The 15954-nt window shown below is 29.9% G+C and overlaps 1 pseudogene; it reads left to right on the top strand.

Annotated features, from left to right (window-relative positions):
- The first annotated feature begins 4697 nt into the window (after positions 1–4697).
- On the top strand, positions 4698–5021 carry LOC148554253 (toll/interleukin-1 receptor-like protein pseudogene; annotated as a pseudogene).
- Positions 5022–15954: the final 10933 nt, after the last annotated feature.

Below are 15954 nucleotides of genomic sequence, written 5' to 3'. Positions count from 1 at the left end.
TTTTAATATTATAAAAAAATTTTAATAATGATTAATCTTAATGAATAAAAAAATTTAATTTTTTGTATTTATTTAATTTATATTTTTTAGAACAAAAAGTTTCTACCTTTATATAGTAAAATATGTGATAATCTTAATATATATATCAGGGGTGGGAAAACGGGTCGAGTCCGTCGGGTTGACCCGCTAAACTCGCTAAAAAAGGTGGGTCGGACTAAAATTTGAAACCTGCCAAATTAAAAAAATTCATCCAACCCACAAAATTTTTATGCAAAATTTTTTTATAATATTAAAAAATTATATTAAAATGATATTTTAAATAGTTATACGATAACAGATTTAATGTTTTCTGATTTCAATGTTATTATATGATTATAATTATTTAATATATAAAAAATTACTAGATAGTATATATATATTAGGGGTGGCAATGCGGGCCGGCCCGCCCCAACGTGCCCTGCCTCTCCTAGGCCCGCACCATAAGCGGAACGGGCCGGCCCGCCCTGCCAACTAAAGTGGGTACAAAATGCTAGCCATTTGACTTTGTTTTTCTTTTTTGAAAATAAAATTAATTAAAATTAATTAAAAAATAATCAAATTATAATATAATTTTTTTACTATCTTTTATTTTTTAATTTTTAACTTCAATAAAATTGTTCAAAATAATATTTGTCAATAGAACCATCTTTATTTTAAAAAATAAGTCACATAATTTGAACATATATACGAAATTGTAAAATAAAATAAAATAAATAAAGTCACATAATTGAAACATATATACATAATTTGGCAAATTTTTTTAATTTGACAGGTTTCAAATTCTAGCCCAACCCACCTTTTTTAGCAGATTCGGCGGGTCGACCCGACGGATTCGGCCCGTTTTACCACCCTTAATATATATAAAAGAAGATTATCACATATTTTATTATATAAAAATAGAAAATTTTTTGTTCTAAAAAATATAAAATAAATAAATACAAAAAATATAAGTTTTTTTATTCATTAAGATTAATTATTATACAAATTTTTTTATAATATTAAAATAATATTTTAAACTACAACATAAAAATATAAAATAAATAAAGTTATTTTATATTACTTAACAAATAATTAGTTTATTATATTTAAAATTTATTAACTAATTACTTTGTTAAATATATTATTATATAATATAATTTTTTATCAAAATATTTATAAAAATAAAATTTATTTAAAACGTTATATATAATACATGAAAATATTAATTTTTTTATTTAGGTATGTATTTAAAATTATATTATTTATTTTATTTTTTAAAAAAAATTAAAAAAATAAAAAATTAATATTTTAGTGTATTATATATAATATTTTAAGTAAATTATTTTTTAAAAATATTTTTATGAAAAATGATATTATATAATAATATCTTTAATAAAAATAGTTAGTTAATAAATTTTGAATATAATAATTTAATTATTTATCAAGTAATATAAAATAAAATTTTAATGATTTTATATTTTTATGTTACAGCTTAAAATATTATTTTAATATAATTTTTTAATATTATAAAAAAGTTTGGCATAATAATTAATTTTATTAAATAAAAAATATTCATATATTTTATATTTATATATTTTATATTTAATTATTTAAGAATAAAAGATTCTGTTGTCGTTTAAAGTATTGTGTATTAAAGTATTATCATTTAAAGCATTTATTTATGTACTAGGATATTCTATATTTATTAGAGTCCATCAATGTTCTTCTTTTATATTAGTCTTTGATTTTCATCTAATAAAATCTAATGGCCTATATAAATGTGGTTCATTCAATAAGCACATAATTGTTGAGCTCGTTTTAGATATACCCCAATTTTTGAATTAACGTCATATTCTGTTTAGACAATACACCAATTATTCAAGTCCAAAAAAAAAAAAAAAGACAATACACCAATTATTAAATTGATTCTACCAACCACAGCAAAGAACAAAAGGCAATTAATTATGTAAGCCCTTTTATATTATAAGAAGAGGGGTTAATACTAAAAAAAAAAACACAAACCAGTCACTTAATGATAGATCACTCCAAGATAATGCAACACAAGGGAGAAAAAGAATGTACATAGATAATATAAAAAAGGTAAAGAATATTTTTTGTCTCTGAAATTTGATAAAAGTTTTAAAAATATTCCTAAGTTTTATTTTGTTTCAATTTTGTCCTGAAAGTTTTCGATTTGCATCAAATATACCATTGACGGCTAATTTTTCAAAAAATTTAAGACCAATTCAACAACAATTTCATAAGAACAACCCTTAACACAAACAAATCAAGCATAATTTTCATGCATTATTGTTAAATTGGTCTTAAATTTTTTAAAAATTTAGCCGTCGAGGATATATTTGATGCAAATTGAAAACTTTTGGGACAAAATTGAAGTAAAATAAAACTTAGGAATATTTTTGAAACTTTTGTCAAACTTCAGGGACAAAAAGTATACTTTACCCTATAAAAAAAACAAATGAAATTTTTCAAAAGACATATTGGGTTTTTCCTATTCATATTTTGATAGAAAATCTTAATTCAAAGCAAAATAAACTTAAATTTCTTGAAGCTTCATCCCACTCTACTTGCGAATAATGTGCTGAATTTACAACAAAATCAATCACCCTTATATAATATATATTAGAAAACAAAATATACATTGAAAATATGTGAAAATACACGTGTATTTAATAAATGAAGAAAATTTGGTTATGCAGAATTAGTCTAAAAAATTCAATGTCACTTTTGTTTCGTCATGTTATTTCATAAATTGCTAGTCATTTAGCTATCTTCCTTTTGAATAATTTTTGCAGTGTGAATATTTGTTTTCTTCTCAAATTGCAGAATACTCATCATAAGATGTTGGGAAAGAATGCTTATGTTCTTTAGTCTTTAGATCTTGTATCATGTGTGCGTGACCGTTTAGTCAATGCTTATGCTCTTTCAATTTGTTTTTACTCATCTCTTCTCTCATGATATAGGGGAAATGCTCTACTGGGTTTGTCTGAAACTGGACTAACTATGATTCTTGGGTATGTTGTATGCTACATGACTTTTCTTATTAGTTAACTCAGCTTTCAAAATCAGGACTATGGATTTCATTCTATAGGGAAACAGTTTTGTAACATTCTCCCCAAACAAGAAATCTATTAGGTGCTATGCTTAAACAGTTAAACCTTATCCTATTTGCTGTTGCTGACAATTACATTAGCTAATGGATTAAGTCATTGCTTGCTAATTCAATTTTTATTTTTAATTTGTTACCTATGTGTAAAATTCAGTTCACGTTCTTGGTTGGTTTTGCTATTTTTAAATTAATGAATTATAGAGTATCCTATTAACTATAGTGTATTGTTGTATTGCATTGTTGCTTGTTAGACTTTTTTTTTTGTTTGTTTGATACAGCTGAAGTTTAAATCTGGGACATGGGGATGGAGGAAAACTAGCTTAGATATATTGAGTGTTGTTACTTATTAAATTTGTTGTCTTCTTATAGTTTGATATTTATCTAATTAAATTAAAAAAAAAAAGAGTTGACACTGGAAAAAAGAAACAAGTTGGCTTTATTAATAATGTCTTTTTTGTGTGTTTATATTTATCCAGGTTAATAATGTACCCACATGAATCATGATGTGCAACTTTAAGATAAAGCAAGGTAATGGAGATTGGAGAATGACTAAAATATTTAATAGGACTAACGACTTGTGAAAGATTTTCAGCTCAAAGCTCCATTTATGTGACTTTAGAATTTTAACTATCAAGCATCGAGTGGCGGAACTTGAAACAAAATTTTGGGGGGTCAGACAGAGGATAATTGTAAAGATATTTTTGATATGGACCCCATTTAAGATAAGCTCGTCTAATCTCATCTCTCTGGTTTGGGTGATATTGCCAAATTTAAAGCCGTTTTCCAGGGTCTCGTTCCAAAAAATTAAGGTCAAACTCATCAGATGTAACTTTTTGAACTTTTAAAAGTTGTATCTCACTTTTTTCGTGATTCATTAAAGTAGAAGAACTATCTACATGTGTTGATATTATAAAAGTTATATGTTCTCTTTCTTAAATATTATCCTTCCTCTTAAAAAATGCATCCATTCTTTGATTTTTCATTATTATTTTATATAAAATTTGAATATATATCCTGTAAAATATGTAAAGAAGAAGTTAGAAGGACAAATATTAAAATTTATAATATTTATTGAATTTTTTTTATCAATTTATACAAATACAATAATATTAATACTTATTGAATATTCTATTATTTTTTATCATATAAAAAATTAAATTAAATAAACAGTAAAATATAAAATAATATTAGATTAAATAAATAAAAAATATCTAATTTTTTATATTTAAACTTAAAGATAAAAAGAGAGTTGCTTATTGAATTTATTAGATACTTTAAGTCATAATAAAATATTTAAGTCAATTGAACTATTTTTTATTTTTTGAAAAAGTACTACTAATTTTTTTATAAAAATTTTGGGGGGCTATTTTTTATTTTTTGAGAAAGTACTATTAATTTTTTTGTAAAAATTTTGAGGGCCATGCTCCCTTGTCTGAACTAAGCTCCACATTCGTGTTTTATTATCTATCCTTTTTGGTTCATTCAGTCAGAGCTCCCCGGATGAATAACTATGCTATCAAAATTGTAAGATCCACTAAAAATTGGTCTCATGGCAGATGCAGAATCTTCCTCCTCACATTTCATATATGATGTTTTTCTGAGCTTTAAAGGCTTCACCCGATATGGATTCACTTATCGTCTCTATCATGGTTTGTGTAAGAGAGGAATCGCCACCTTCAGAGTTGGTGATAGAATTAGAGATAGTCTTCTTGAAGCCATTGAAAGATCCAGGATGTCCATTGCTGTGCTGTGTCAGAACTATGCTTCCTCCTCATGGTGCTTAGATGAACTTGTGCAGATCATGAAATGCTCTGACAAAGGAACAAAACGACCAGTTTTGCCAATTTTTATCAAGTGGAACCATCAGATGTGAGGCATCAAAGGAGTCTATGAAAAAGACATGATAAGCCATGAAAACAGAGACATCAATGATTTAAACAAAGTAAAAGAATGGAGGTTAGCTTTGTATGAAGTATGCAGTCTAAGTGGAAAACATTGTAGCATGAATAGGTGAGTTACCATTACTTAATGATGTTTTAGATAAATATTTTTGTTACCTAGATTATTTCTTTATCAATAATAGGTTTACCATTGTAATTATTTTTTAGTGAAAGTACATAAAAAATACATAGTATATAAGGTGTAATAACTCAACAAATATTTTCTAAGGGGATTTTTCATTCTCTCCAACAATGAGAAGAACTTATTTCTCTTCCTCTCTTAATCCCTTCTGGTTCATCAAACCATCAACATCACAGCTTGAGCAGCTTAGGGTATGAGATTTTCTTCATGGTGCGGTGAGCGTGGAGAGCAACTAAGCTGTGAATCAAATTATTAAAAAAAAAAATAAAGTTGTGAATTGAGATCAATCCAATTTTGCCATTTTCTTTTTATCCCTAATTTTTCTTTCGACATTTTCTTTCTCCCATTCTTACCTCTTCCTTCAAACTCATCCAATAGAGTTTGATGAGAAGCTATTTCGCAAGATTCTTTCTTGGTGAACATAGCTGTTCCGATCAACGAGTTGGAAGGAAGAAGATCTGAATCCCTATTACTCTGTAATTCATTGATTTCTCAAAATGGCAAACATGGCAAACAGATCCTCCCATTGCAGAGGTCGTGGAGCTACATTGGCTTGCTCTCATTGCAACAAGCAAGGCCATACAGAAGATGTATGCTATAAGAAGCATGGGTACTCCTCTCATTTCTATCAATGGCAGCAACATAACACTACCATCAATCACGTGATCACTGAGGGGCATGATGATATACTCAGTGACAAACAATTCTAGCTCAATTGTCTCCAAGAGAACACTGAAATATCAAGATCTGGATTCACTCCAGAGCAAAGATTTGCCTTGTTAGAGTTGATCAAAGATAAAAGTGTGCAGCAACAACTTCATAATGCAAATCAACTTTTGACTAATTCCATTCAAACTTTCACTCCAGGTAAAACCATTGCATTATATTTTAATGCAAGAATTATGAGCATTATCACTCCAAAATCTGCACTATGGGTCATTGATTTCGGTGCAACAGATCATGTGACTTTTGACTTAAAAGATTTTGCAAGTTTTCAAAATATTGATCCAATCAATGTGATATTGCCAAATGGGACCAAAACTGTTAGCACCATCATTGGCACAATCACATTCTCTAAAAATTTTGTTCTCAAAAATGTTTTATTTTTATACATTCCTTCTTTTGATTTTAAACTGATATCTGTGTCAAAGTTAACCTCAAACTTACATTGTCAACTGTTAATCAATGATAAGTGTTGTGAGATACAAGATAGATCCACATCAAAAATGATTGGCATTGCTGAGTGTATAGAAGGATTATATACAATGAGTAGAGAACCAGAATTCTCTCACTTCCCCCTCTTCCAACAAAGCAAGCTTCATTGGCGGCAACTACGACTACTACTCATCCCACCACACCTTCACACAGTGAGCACAACAACATTTGGCATCTTAGATTAGGACACATACCCATGCATAAATTGATTTTTCTGAAAAAGTATTATCCTTTTATAGATTGTATTGCTTCAAAATTTCCTTGTGATTCATGTCATTTTGCAAAACAAAAGAAATTATTTTTTAATCTTAGTACAACTAAAATAAAAGATTGTTTTGACTTAGTTCATATGGATATCTGGGGTCCTATTTCTGTCCCTTCCAATGAAGGACATAGGTATTTTTTGACTGTGGTGGATGGCAAGAGCAAATTCACTTGGATTTTTTTTTATGAAAACCAAATCTGAAGCATCACAATTGGTTATTAATTTTGTGAATTTTGTCAGAGTACAATTTGAAAAATAAGTTAAGTGTATAAGGACTGACAATAGGCCATAGTTCACTCTAAAATCCTTTTTTGCATCAACTGGAATTTTACACCAAACTTCTTGTGTAGAAACACCAGAGCAAAACGGGATTGTAGAGAGAAAACACCAACATATTTTAGGTGTTGCTAGAGCACTGCTATTTCAATCAGGAATTCCACATTGTTTTTGGCAATACGCAGTTGCTCACGCCATTCACCTAATTAATAGGCTGCCCAGCACTAACCTGGATAATGCTAGTCCTTATAAGCTTTTGTATGGTAACTTACCTGACCTTTCATATTTAAGAGTATTTGGTTCTCTTGCATATGCCTCCACATTAACAAATTCAAGAACAAAATTAGACCCAAGAGCCAGAAAAATAGCTTTTCTTGGTTTTAAATTAGGAACAAAGGATTTTCGACTTATTGATTTAAAATCAAAGGAAATTTTCATATCCAGAAATGTAATTTTTTATGAAACTCATTTTCCATTTTTACATTCCACTAGCACTGACATTTCTGTGGTACCCATTCGTACTCCACAATGCATTGATCTTTTTCAATATGATACACCATCCACACATCATTTGCAATCACCCATACATACCACACTCATAGATTCAAATGAACATTTCTCAAGCTCAATGCACTCACCAATTTCCTCACACACCATTGCACCCATTACCACTCCACACACTAACAATGCACCTGCATCACAACACTCTGACATCACACATGACTGCATTACTAGAAAGTCTGAAAGAGTCAAGAAACCGCCTGCTTATTTGAAGGACTATCATTGTATGACAACCCACACAGCTCACTCTAGCAACGTTGCCAACTCTAACTCTTTATATCCTATCTCACAACACTTGTCATATGATAAACTAACCCCAAAATATAAGTCACTTTCTCTAGCCATCACCTCAAATCAAGAACCTAGCACTTATGAGGAAGCGGCTGCACATGAATGTTGGAGAAAGGCAATACAAGATGAATTGACAGCTCTAGATCAGAACAGAACTTGGTGTCTCACTGAACTCCCAAAAGACAAGAAGGCTGTGGGTTGCAAATGGGTTTTTCGGGTAAAATTCAATCCCGATGGCACCATAGAGAGGCACAAAGCGAGGCTAGTTGCAAAAGGATTCACTCAAGTGCAAGGAGTAGATTATGGTGATACTTTTAGTCCAGTTGTCAAAATGACTACCCTACGAGTAATGTTAGCATTAGCAGCGGCAAAAAAATGCCATTTGAAACAGCTGGACGTCAACACTGCCTTCCTTCATGGAGATTTGGACAAGGAAGTTTATATGAAGTTACCACCCAGTTTGGCTGTATCACAACCAGGTTTGGTTTGTAAATTGCAAAAATCTCTATATGGGCTTAAGCAAGCAAGCAGGCAATGGAACATTAAGCTCACTCAGACTCTTGTGGATGCTGGTTATAAGCAGTTTTTTGATGATCATTCACTCTTCATCAAGAAACAATCTGAAAGCTTCACTGCCATTCTAGTATATGTTGATGACTTGGTTTTAACCGGGAATGACATTGGTGAAATCAATTCCATCAAGCAAGATTTGGATGACAAATTCAAAATAAAGGATCTTGGTGATCTCAAATACTTCTTGGGAATGGAAGTAGCATGCTCTAACTCTGGAATTCACATTTACCAGCGGAAGTACACCATGGACCTTCTCAGAGATTTTGGTTATCTAGATTGCAAGCCTCTCTCTACTCCATTTGATTATAGTCAGAAACTCTCAAAGGAATCAGGTACTATTTTAACAGACAACACTGTTTACAGACAGCTCATCGGCCGACTCCTTTACCTCACAAACACTAGACCCGATATCTCTTATGCTGTGGAACGTTTGAGCCAATTTTTGGATTGTGCAACCACTTCTCACCTACAGGCTGCTTTTCGTGTACTCCGATATTTAAAAGGCCGACCTGCAACTGGTCTCTTCTTCTCCTCTACTTCTAATCTGCATCTCACTGGATTTGCCGACGCTGACTGGGCTACCTGTGCCGATACTCGTCGCTCCGTTTCCGGTTATTGCTTCATGCTTGGGAACTCACTCATTAGCTGGAAGAGTAAGAAGCAAACCACAGTTGCCAAGTCCTCTGCAGAAGCTGAATATAGGTCTATTGCTGTTGCCACTTGTGAAGCTAGTTGGTTATCTTTCTTAATGGATTTCATTGGCTTGCCGCTTCAAAAGTCTATCACTATATTCTGTGACAACCAGTCAACCATTCACATTGCCAATAATTCCATCTTTCATGAAAGAACTAAACACATTGAAGTGGACTGCCACATTGTTCGTGAAAAGCATTTGTCTGGTCTCATTCATCTTATGCCAGTTCGTTCCAAGGATCAACTTGCTGATTTTCTTACCAAAGCTCTGCCACCGGGTCCTTTTCTTGCTAATGTTTCCAAGTTAGGATTGTTAGATTTACACAATTCTAGCTTGCAGGAGGGTGTTACCTAGATTATTTCTTTATCAATAATAGGTTTACCATTGTAATTATTTTTTAGTGAAAGTACATAAAAAGTACATAGTATATAAGGTGTAATAACTCAACAAATATTTTCTAAGGGGATTTTTCATTCTCTCCAACAATGAGAAGAACTTATTTCTCTTCCTCTCTTAATCCCTTCTGGTTCATCAAACCATCAACATCACAGCTTGAACAGCTTAGGGCATGTCTTCAATTTTATTGATAACTTTTCTGTTCATAGCTTCATAACAAGATTTTAAACATTTGCAACAATTTTCTTCCATTTATTATTATTGCATTTAAAATAGAATGGTCATTGCAACGGAGTGGTGTGTTCTTGCAGCTATGAAAGTGAGATTATCAAGAATATTGTTCAAGAGGTCTCGCAAAAGCTTCCTCCTGAACCACTATACATTAAGCATCCAATTGGTTATGATTCTCACTTTGAAGCAGTACAATCACTTTGGAATATTGAATTTGACAATACCATTTGAACAAAATTGTGCATGACCAATTCAACTAATTAATTACGTACCAAACAATTTGGGTTGATGAGTGGCTAACATTAACATAACGTTACTTGGGACGACTTGACCATGAAAGTAACTTGGTGATACGATCCACCACAGATTGATCTATAGAGTGTATGCTGGTTTATCAAAATTGTGATTAGTGTACATAATCTAAATGATTAGGACGCATGTGGCTAGTACGTCCGAATGTAAAATAAATATTAAAAATAAATTAAATGAGGAGTGTTAGAGGGCAGTAATTTTTGTGTTTTATAACCATCAATTAGCTATCAATAGTGTTTTTAATGGTGTGAGATTATATGCATCCAATGGTGGGAGATCACTCACTTTTCTTTTGATGTTTAAGTACTGGCCACAAAACATAAAAGTTGCTGCCTTCTAGATTTTTTCAAATTAAATAATTCATATATTTATATATAAATATATAATAATTAATTTAGTAATTAAGTTTATAGGTAAAACACCTCACTAAATCAAAGAGCCACCAATATTACCCAATAGTCTTAAAATGAAAAAACGTTACGTAGATGTCTCCATACATATATTTATATAAATCGAATTGATTTAATTCGAATTACACATGCTGGTACTAAATCGAATTAATTTGAGTCGAATTAGTAGAGTTATTGGTAAATTAAAGTTATTTAATTCGAATTACAAAAAATTGATATTCGAAATATAGCCCATAAGTAATAAATCAAATCAATTAGATTCGATTTACTACTAATTCAACATTTATATGTAAATCGAATTTGATTCGATTTACTACTAAACAACCTATATATAGTAATTAGTAAATCGAATCAGCTTAATTTGATTTAGTACTGATAGAGATTATTGACATTTATTACTGATAAGTTAATTGTTTATTTATTCTATATTAACTTTGAAGCATAAATGTCAAAAAGAAAATACTCTCATTTGAATTCAAATAAAATATAAAAAATAAATAAAACGAATAAGAATAGAAATTCAATTTGTGTTTTAGTTTAAATTCTAGAAAATCTATATTTTTATTAACTTATGAATTTAAAACGGAACAATAAACAATTTCTAAAAATTCACTAAAAGTCATTCTTTGAATCATTAGCATCTAAAGAATCATTAATAGGACTTTTGATATTGAAAAAGTTAATATAAAGTATAACCCTCTAAGGTGACAACTCCAGAGTTAAAACTTGAATTTTTTCAGAATCAAAAGTAATAAATAGTTATACAATATAAAAAGACTAACTATATTTCTACAATATGTAATTTAAAACTTTAAATTAAAAGTTTTAAGTTGTTCAGTAGTAAATCGAATCAATTAGATTCGATTTACTATATACGTAGTAAATCAAATCTAGTTGATTCGATTTACTATTCATGGGTTATATTTTAAATATCAATCATTGGCAATTTGAATCGAATAATAACTTCGATTTACCAATAAATCCTACTAATTCGACTCAAATTGATTCGATTTAGTACTAGAATGTGTAATTCGAATTAAATCAATTCGATTTACATAAATATATGTATAATAACATCTACATAACGTTTTTTATTTTGAGAATATTAGATAATATTAGTGGCTCTTTGATTTATTTAGGTATTTTACCCTAATTTATTATGTATGTAAATTTTTATTATAATTATAATTTTTCCAAATACAGCCACGAAAAACAAAATCAAATGTAAGATACAACTCTTAAGACATTATTATTATTATTATTATTTGCACTACTATTTTTATAAGAATGATTAACTAAATAATTTTTTTAAAGTTATTTTTTATTTGATTTTTTCAAAAAAAAATCAATTGAGTGTTCTTTAATATGTGAAAATAGATTTAAATAGTTATATTAATAGTATTTTAAATTTTAAAATGTTTAGTTTTAATAATTAAAAAACTCCTAAATCTTCTAGTTTATAGCAGTTAAGAAGAGGTATCCATTACATTTGACACAAAAATTTTAAAATATTGTATTTTTATTGCTGATTTGTCAAGTAAAATTTTTTATGGATATTAGACTATCAGTAGTTTAGAAAAAGAAGGTTGAATCTAAGTCTTTTATTTACTTTTTTTAACTGGATGAATCTTGTAGTATCTGACTATCTGTTGAGTTACCTCAAGTTAAAAAGCAGGAGATACTTTTAATTTGTCTCTTGTCGATGGAGGAGTCAAAATAGAATTTTAAAAAAGGATCAGATAGATGCTGTAAAGTATTTCTGATTATAAAAAGCAGGAGATAATTTTATTTTATCTTTTAGAAAAGAAAACCAAAATCAGAACAGAGAAAGAAGTAACAAGCGATATATCCTGGTTCGACTACTTTGTGCAATGCAGCCTACATCATGTCTTTATCACAACAATAATAAAATTTCACTATCTTTAATCAAGATTACATTCACCAATTTTTCTAGGATTCAACCAAATCCTATTTAGGACAAACCCAACTTCTATCCAAGTCAACTTTGACTAAAACCTTACAATAGATTTTTTTTGGTGACTTACCTCACAATAGATTTATAACCACTAAATACTCACCCAACTTAACAAGAAAATTTTCTCAAGATCATAATAACAAAACAGAAATATATACAAAGTGTAAGAATCCACTCTTTCAAAAAAAATCTAAAAATAATAATTAATTAGATGATTTCTATGTCACAGATAATTTTATCTGTTATTCTCTCTATAATATTCTAGTAATATTTTAGAAGAGAAAATGTAATTAATTCCGGTCAAAATTAAGTAAAAAAGTCAATCGGATTAATTATGATCTTTGTAAAAAATCATAGAAGCTAGTTAGTGAATTTTTATGATTCTCTTTCTTCTTTTTTAACAAAGAATCTAAGCCTCATATTTATGCACTATTTTCTAAAGTAATTCTCTACGACTTATATTTTTACCATGTGGTAAACATGCTCCTAATTCTAGTAGGATATTCCTAAACTTATCAATCTTTATCCTTTTTCTCTCTCTCAACCGAATCCTCTCTCTACACCTATTTATTAATTAATTTTCACCTTAGATAATTATCTATAATGATTAGGATAAGATCAATTACTAATTATGACTAGGATAATTTATTACCATCTTATCTATTTTACTTTAAAAAATTACTCATGGTCATTAGAGATAAAACCTACAACTAAGTCATGACAAGATGTGATGATCATTAATTACCTTCTTATCTATATTTATCTTAGGTAATATCTCTAGACTTTAGGATAAGATCAACTAATAGGATATGATTGGATAGTGACTAAGCACAATTAATACCATCTTATCCACTCTTGTTTTTTTTAAGGTTTAATTACTCTACTAGTCCCTATAGTTTTGCACAATTTTTAATTAGATTCCTATATTTTTTTTTTAATTGAGTCCTTACATCAAAATTTTTTTTAATTGAGTCCCTACACTTTTTTTTCCTTTTATTTAGGTCCCTGTACCAATTCTTTTTTTTTTAGTTGGATCCCTATAAAATTAAGCCAATTACTATTAAGAGGGACTTAATTGAAAAAAAAATTGGTGCAAGGACCCAATTAAAAAAAAAAGTATAGAAACCTAATTGAAAATTTCACGAAACTATAGGGACCAACAAAATAATTAAACCTTTCTTTAATAAAGTACTTCTTACCACTGCTTCGTTAATCACTCTTCACACTACACTAAGATTCAGTTTGGGTAAACAGCTTAATTAAACTACTTTTGAAAAAATAGCTTAAATAATAAATGGCTATATTAAAAGTAACTTATAAATAAGTTATTTTGTGTTTGGGTTTTTAATTCTAAAAGTGCTTATTTTATAGATATGTGATAAAAAGTAGTAGTATCATGAGGAAGTCATTTTTTTAACTTCTCTATAAGCTCCTAAATAACTTCTTAAAAAACTGCAATTTGGTTTTGAAAATTACACCAGACATTAATACAACTACTTTTCATAAGTCAAAAGCTAAAAAAAAATTAGGTTTAATTACTCTGTTGGTCCCTATAGTTTCGTGAAATTTTCAATTAGGTCCCTATATTTTTTTTTCTTTTAATTGGGTTCCTGTACCAATTTTTTTTTCAATTAAGATCCTCTTAGTAGTAATTAACTTAATTGTATAGAGACTCAACTAAAATAAAAAAACTGGTGCAGGGACTCAAATAAAAGAAAAAAAAGTATAGGAACTCAATTGAAAAAAAATTTAGTGCAGGGACCAATTAAAAGGAAAAAAAGTATAGGGACCTAATTAAAAATTTTGTGAAATTATAGAGACCAACAGAGTAATTAAACCAAAAAATTACTTTTAAAACTTTTCAAATGGGCCCTAAATACATTTAGCAAGTGAAAAAGAAAAGAAATTAGAGAAAAAGAGAGGCCGAAGCCTTGAGAGAAGAAAAAGTGATCTTGTATTGATTCCATACACTTTCACTTCACTAAATCAAGGAGCATTTCACCATTCTTTCAAGAATCAAGATTTTCAGTTTGATCCTCTATTTTTCTTCTTTTTTTTTCCGAATATCCAACAAGATAAAGTGTATAAACCACTCTCATTTTCTATCCTCTCTTTTCGGTTTTGAAGAGCCTTCATGAGAGGTCATTTTGTTCTCTTTGGTTTAGATAATTATCCTTAAGAACCTTAAAGATCACGGTTGGAATCTAGCGTTTCAAGGGCTAGAAGGATTTGTGTCTCGAATCCTCCATTGCTCTAAAGTCACGGCCATAAGCCTTTTTTTTCATTAATTGTCAATTTGTCCTTATTTTAAAAATCTAGTGTCTCTAATGTGATGAGTTTGGAAAACCCTAAGTTAATATTAGTGATGACTAAATATTATTAATATGATTAATTACAAAATTATTAATTTGATTCCAATTCAAATATGTTAATTAAATAATTTTGCTATGCAGGTTTTGTTAATGGGCCAAAAAGAAAAGAAATATACAGCAAGTCCATTTAAATTGTTTTCAGCATTGTTACAGATTTTTTGTTGTGACTGAAACAATGAATTGCTTAAATGGGCCAGATTGTATTCACATTATTATTAGCCCATATTTAACTAAAGACCCAATACTTGGTCCGAAACCAATTGAGAGAGAAAGCAAATATTTTTGCTTCATGCTTCCAACGGATCCCATTTCCATCATGTGGTGGATTTCAATTTTTTTTTTTGCTTGAGTTAATTACCTTGAAAACATGAAAGAGAAAATGTCAAAGTGATTTGATGGCATTTAGTATAGCTTACACGCTACTACACAAAGCATGGAGAGTTGCACCTAATTAATTTATCTAACACTCATAGCTTTGCTTTTTTCTTTCTTCTCTCTCTACTCTTTCTTCTTCTTTCGGTCATATCACAGAGGAAACTATGGAAGCTAGGCCTAGCCACCGAAGAGAAGGAGAAGCAAGTTACAAGACCATCACAATGATGGCAAGAAAAAGAAAATAAAAAGTATGCTGTGGCTGAGATTCTCATCACTTATGGTAAGATTTGGTGAAGAGATCTTGGCTTCTCCATACCCAAAAATGGAGGAAGAAGATTTCGGTCAGAGGAGTAAGATTCTTGGAGGGATGGCTTGACTCTGATTTTACTCAACCACCACAGGAGGTAGCTACAATGGCTACATGATGGAAGAGGCAGAAGTTGGAGCAGATGAAACTGTCATCATCATGAAGCATCAAGGGCTAGGAGTCCATCTTGGAGTGCAAGGCAAGATGGAGGGCTCGGATTGATGAAGATTGGTGACCAAGGAAGGACCAGAGGTAATTGCATGTTGGGTTTTACATTCAGTTTCCTCTTCTCTCTCTGGCCGAACCGGTTTGCATGAAGAAGAAGAAGATTAGCTTGGTTTGTTTGGTTTCAACCGTGGAGGCTTCTCCCTATATATAAGGGTGAACAGCCAGGGCTTGAAGCAAGGAGTGAGAGTGCAAGGCACAGGGTTCTCATAGCTACCTAAACTAACAGAAGTTCTTCTCCTTCAA

Source organism: Arachis ipaensis, chromosome B7 (assembly GCF_059453495.1).
Source record: "Arachis ipaensis isolate K30076 ecotype BB chromosome B7, ASM5945349v1, whole genome shotgun sequence".
NCBI lineage: Eukaryota > Viridiplantae > Streptophyta > Magnoliopsida > Fabales > Fabaceae > Arachis > Arachis ipaensis.
The sequence above is the reverse complement of the archived record's forward strand: the minus strand, read 5'-3'. Positions and strand labels throughout refer to the sequence as shown.